This window comes from Trachemys scripta, chromosome 14, assembly GCF_013100865.1.
Source record: "Trachemys scripta elegans isolate TJP31775 chromosome 14, CAS_Tse_1.0, whole genome shotgun sequence".
NCBI classification, from domain to species: domain Eukaryota; kingdom Metazoa; phylum Chordata; order Testudines; family Emydidae; genus Trachemys; species Trachemys scripta.
Genome location: NC_048311.1, coordinates 3696139 through 3702173, shown reverse-complemented (window position 1 = coordinate 3702173; position 6035 = coordinate 3696139). Strand labels below are relative to the sequence as shown.

The 6035-nt window shown below is 45.2% G+C and overlaps 1 non-coding gene across 1 annotated transcript; it reads left to right on the top strand.

The window, feature by feature from the left end:
* Positions 1-4869: 4869 nt before the first annotated feature.
* On the top strand, positions 4870-4978 carry TRNAL-CAA. The gene is made up of 2 exons: positions 4870-4907; positions 4933-4978. It is a non-coding gene; the product is annotated as a tRNA-Leu (tRNA).
* The last annotated feature ends 1057 nt before the right edge of the window (positions 4979-6035 follow it).

The following is a 6035-nucleotide window of genomic DNA, read 5'->3' as shown; positions in this document are numbered from 1 at the left end:
CCTTTGTGGAGGCTGGAGGACTGACTCCGACCAGAGGTTTTGTTGGAGTTGGGGGGTGATCTCTGGTAAATTATTGCAATCCATGAAGGCTCTTTAATTGTTTTTAATGTGGTTTCTCTGTAACGCTTCCACCATAAGACTAAATGCACTGGCCTAGGAAGGGCTGTGTGGTAACTCGTAGGTGTGGGTAATTACAGCCTTTGGAGGGAAAACAAAGTGCAGAGACTGGCCTGGGCAGACAGTCTGATTTGCTTGGATTATCACTGTGCAGCCTGGAAAACCTCCGGTCAGGGAGGAGAGAGCTGCGAGTCTCTGCCTAAGAGAGGTGAGGGCTGCTTGAGGAGCCGGGAGCCACAGTGAGTACCCTGGAGGGTCAATGGAACGGGAATACAGGGGCAGTTGCTCTGAGCTGTGATAGTGAGGAGTAATGCAGAGGTGATGAGAAAGGGGGAATGGGAGGAACATAAGAACGGCCACACTGGGTCAGACCAAAGGTCCATCCAGCCCCGCCCCCTGCCCCCCACCAGTGGCCAATGCCAAGTGCCCCAGAGGGAACGAACAGAACAGGCAATCATCAAATGATCCATCCCCTGTCGCTCACTCCCAGCTTCTGACAAATAGAGGCTAGGGACACCATCCTGGCTAACAGCCATTGATGGATCTATCCTCCAGGAACATATCTAGTTCTTTTTTGAACCCTGCTATGGTCTTGGCCTTCACAACATCCTCTGGCAAGGAGTTCCACAGGGGTTGTGCGTTGTATGAAGAAATACTTTCATTTGGTCACCTCTAGTTTTTGTGTTAGGAGGGGCAAATAACACTTCCTTATTTACTTTCTCCACACCAGTCATGATTTTATATACCTCTATCATATCCCTCCCTTATTCGTCCCGTTTCCAAACTTAAAATTCCTAGTCTTATTAATCTCTCTTCACAGGGAAGCCATTCCATACCCCTAATAATTTTTGTTGCCCTTTTCTAAACATTTTGCAATGCCGATAAATCTTTTTTTTGAGATGGGGCGACCACATCTGCACACAGTATTCAATATGTGGGTGTACCATGGATTTATAGTTTTACAGATTTATACCATGGTTGGAGCAAACAGCCCATCAACACAGGTCAGAGAAAGACCAGTTGAAACTGTAGCATGTTCTCTGAATGTCCAAAAGACCCGAGGTCCCTGCTTCTGCTCTCATTAGCTGGAGTAGATTGGCCATCCTCTATTCTGCCCACATATGGGTAGGAGAAGCAACACCTGGACTGTAGTGCCCTCTTAGTGTGTGTGTGTGGGGGGAGTGTCTCCTCAGCATAGTTCTGCATTTGGGGATTACTCAAGGGAGGGGTGGCTATGGCTTGGCCCCATTTTACCTCCTCTCTCCCCGCTTTGGCTGAGTAAACACTTGGGAGAAAAGAAGCCTTGGTTAGAAATTCAGCACCCCCTAAACTCATCAGTCAAGGAGGGTCAGCACCTGCCGCCACTGCAGCTGACAGCTCTGAAATCCCCCTGCTGTGGCTTGGAGCTCCAGGTCCTCCTGCCGCCCATGGCAGCTGGGAGCTGTGCTCCCACCCCCATTGCCCATGGTGGCTTGGAGCTCCAGGTCCCCCCACCACCCATAGCAAGTGAGAGCTGCGGGGGACCCCCGTTGCCCGTGGCAGCTTGGGGCTCCAGATCCCCCCTCCCCCTCGGTGGTTGGAAGCGGAAAATGTCACAGAGGTCTCTGGAAGTCACAGACATAATCTTATCCTTCATCGTGACGAGGCAAAAGAGGGCACAGAAATAAATGGATTGTATTCACCATTCCATTGCACCCTTAACACATGCACACAAAAAAAGGTGGCGTTTGTGTCTGCCTATTCACGGGCCTGCAAAAGTGTTTGAAGAGAGGCTGCCTGGGTGTTGTTATTATTTGTACTGTATTAGTTGCAAGGACATAGGCACTGGAACAATTTGTACAGTGAAGGTGCTGAGAGCCATTGAACCATACTGTAAACCATGTATAGGATGGAAACCACTTCAAACCAGGAGGTGCTACCACACCTCCAGCACCCCTAGTTCCAGCACCTATGTGCAAAGAGCCTCAGGCATGGATCAGGATCCTGCCGTGCTGGGTGCCATTCAAACACAGAACAGATGGGAGGGGAAAGCTGGCTGTGCATATGTGACCTGCCTGGAGAGATTTTAACAATGGATTTCTCATGTCTGTCCTTGTGGGAAAGAAAAAGTGTGGTGGGGAGGCGGAGATGAAGAAAAATGGTGGGAGCCAGCAGAGGGGAAAGAGAAGGAGCATGGGGTTCTGTAGCTAATGTATGTCATAAACTTTATTTGTCAGGGAACTGATTTTCATCAAAGCACTGGAGATAGCCACAGATCTTTCTCTATAAAGCTACAAAAACAACAAAGAGTCTGGTGGCACCTTAAAGACTAACAGATTTATTTGGGCATAAGCTTTCGTGAGTAAAAACCATCCGAAGAAGTGAGGTTTTTACTCACGAAAGCTTATGCCCAAATAAATCTGTTAGTCTTTAAGGTGCCACCAGACTCTTTGTTGTTTTTGTAGATACAGACTAACACGGCTACCCCCTGATACTCTATAAAGCTAGTCCTTGAGTCTGTCTGTTGGCATAGCTAATGTCATTTGGGGAGATGATGTTACTACACCAGCAGAAAAACTCACTCTGTTAGCATAAGTTGTGTCTACACTAGGGGTTCTGCTGGTCTAGCTGTAACAGAATAGCTCCATCGGCAAAACATTTGTAGTGTAGATAAGGCCTAAGTGTGGAAAGAGCAGTCTCCTCCCTGATCTGGAGCTGTGTGCCTGGACCTATCAAAATAGCTGATTCCAGTATCACTAACCCAGTGTTTGAAAATCATAAGTCAAAGCCCCCAATCATGATTGGCTTAAAATTCATGAGATTCCCAGCTGAGATTCTCATTCCATCTCTTGGTTCCAGCAGCTGGGCCTTTGAGTAAACCTCCAGCTATTGTGAGACGTGTGATGTAAATTGTGAGAGATGGCACTGCTTTGATTCTTTTCCTGTACTTAGCCGTCCCTCCTCTTCCCCTCGTGGCGATCACTTGACTGTGAGCATTAAGAAATCAAGCAAAAAGAACAGGAGGAGTACTTGTGGCACCTTAGAGACTAACAAATTTATTAGAGCATAAGCTTTCGTGGACTACAGCCCACTTCTTCGGATGCAAGAAATCAAGGTGTCCCAGCTGAAGAACTAGATCACCCTCTTTCTGATGGGACAGAGACATGCAGTAACATTAAAGCCTGGCATTCAGAGGCCTCAAAAAAATCATTAGGGGGGCTTAAAAATCATGATATTTCATTGTTAAAAACAGTACATTTGGGGTTCTTTTTCTTTGCCTTCTGGTTTTTAAGCCATTTGAATCCATTCAGGGCATATTTTCAAGCTTTTCTTTGCAGCTGGACTAGAAACTTCTTAAAAAAAAAACAACAAAGAAAGCTAGCTGAAGGTCGTAATCACATGACTCCTGGAGCTGGAACTTTAAGAAAAACACCAGCTATCGCAAGAGTTGACAACATTGAGGGCTTGTCTACACTTGAAAATTAATGCAAATTAAGAGAGATTGTGAATGTAAAATATCAGAGGGGTAGCCGTGTTAGTCTGAATCTGTAAAAAGCAACAGAGGGTCCTGTGGCACCTTTGAGACTAACAGAAGTATTGGGAGCATAAGCTTTCGTGGGTAAGAACCTCACTTCTTCAGATGCAAGATGTCTTGCATCTGAAGAAGTGAGGTTCTTACCCACGAAAGCTTATGCTCCCAGTACTTCTGTTAGTCTCAAAGGTGCCACAGGACCCTCTGTTTGTGAATGTAAAGCGCAGTAGCTGCTCCTGACCAATGGACACTGGTATTCTTGAACAAGAGTGCCTTGTTTCTGATTAGTTTAACTCTAATAACAGTTGGTTAAACACAAACAAGCCATTCTTGTTTTGGAATAAGAATCTCCACACACGCCACTGATCAGGAACAACTCTAAGGGCTTGTTTTCACTGTACCAGTTAGGGTGAGTTAACACACTCAAGTTACTGCATACTTTTTTAAATAAATTGCATACTTGACCTAGCCTAGGTGGAGTGAAAACAACTGACTACACTTCACCACAGTACTCTAACTAAACAGGATGATATGGCCTTAGCAGAGGGATTGGATTTGCTGTTACATTCCCCCACACTGCATTACTAGCTTCAACCCCTCCTCCCAATGGGCTAGTTAGTTCAAATTTAAGCACCACTTAACCTGAGCTACAGATTTTTATGTATGGACAGGAATCAAATTAGGGGTAACAGTCAAGTTATAACTCGAGCTAACAGTGCTGTGAAAACACATCCTAATGTAGACATGCCCTGAGCCTGCTGAAGGTAGAAGAATTGTTCCCAAAGCTATCTGCTTTGCAGCAGCTTTCAGCCCGACGTCCATCAGGGATAGGGTTAAATGCGACATGGTGTTGGGGGTGGTGGCTTCTAAAGGGGAGGCGGCTCTTTGGCCTTGGTGTTTTCCAGGCTTGCAATAGCATTGATCAATAACTGGCTGCATTGTTTTCCAAGCGGTGCGCTCACCTCTGCCTGATTTTTAGCTTAAACACCAAACAGGGTTGCAGAGAAGCTGAACCCCAGACCGGAGTGAGTCTAACCCACTCCCCTTTCTTTCACTAACACAGCGGAAGCGGCTGGCTCAGTCTCGCTCTGTCTGCGTGTGGGTCTGGGTGTTTTGCGGGGCAGGTTTTAGGGGCGTGTGAACAACAGAAAGACAAAGCAAACTGCTGAAGCAAAATGAACTAGAAACATGCATCTTCAGGGAAATGAGGATACATTTGTTTGAAGTTTACTCCTATCAGTGTCAGGATGGCCGAGTGGTCTAAGGCGCCAGACTCAAGATTCTATCTTCCCCTCTCCTGGGTGTTCTGGTCTCTGTATAGAGGCGTGGGTTCAAATCCCACTTCTGACACATTTTTTCTTTCCTGTTTGAGCTTTTTTTTTTTTTTTCCCCATAAAGGGAGATTTAGTTACATTGAATTAAAAAATGGGAAAACACAGACAAGGGAACCATTTCTCTCTCACTCACTTCTCATTGTTTCTTTCTTTCCATGTAGGGGTTGATGTTTTGGAGAGAACTCACCATTATATTCTTTTATGCCACAAAATAACAATCCTGAAAATACAACATATTACAATAATTAGCGTAACAATAATTCAGGCAATTGTCCCTTGCCTCTGTTTGCCAGAAGCTGGGAATGGGCGAGAGGGGATGTATCACTTGATGATTATCTGTTCTATTCATTCCCTTTGAAGCACCTGGCATTGGTCACTATCAGAAGACAGGATACTGGGCTAGATGGACATTTGGTCTGACCTAGTATGGCCATTCTTATGAGAATTCTGAGGAAAAAATTGTTAGTCACAGGTATAATACGTTTTCTTTGGGACATGACATTACAATTGTCAAAAAAACAAACCAAAACCTTCACTGGTTTGCATAGGATTTTTCCTTGAAGAGTCAGGACTGCAGACCTGGGGTAAGCGACAGAGTGTGCCCCTGTGTCCACACTTTACACATGATGGCAATACTCTTTGTACAAAGTATATCTTGTAAGGTATTGTTTGAAAATTCATAATTTGCTGCTCATTATTGTCCTGCTAAAATGTGTGTGGCGATATTGTATTTGAAGTTATAAGACTCCACTGTATGTTGTTATTAACACATGTTCCAAGCTGAGCATGGCAAACAGGTCTGGAATCTGTGCCCAGCTTAATTTGTATTGAAGCAGTAAACAGAATCATCAAGCAGGAAGGGTAGACAAAGGGTAGACAAAGAAACCTCAAACAGGTGAGGAAAGCAGCAGGGAACACCCTTTCTTGTAGACTCTGTCCCCTGAATCTCATATGGAATGACACTATAAAAAGGGGGACAAACATCCTAAGGTACCCCCACCTCTTCCTCTCTCTGTCCATTGATTCACTACACCAGAAGGAACAAAGGAAGCAATCATTAAAGAGGAGCAGAG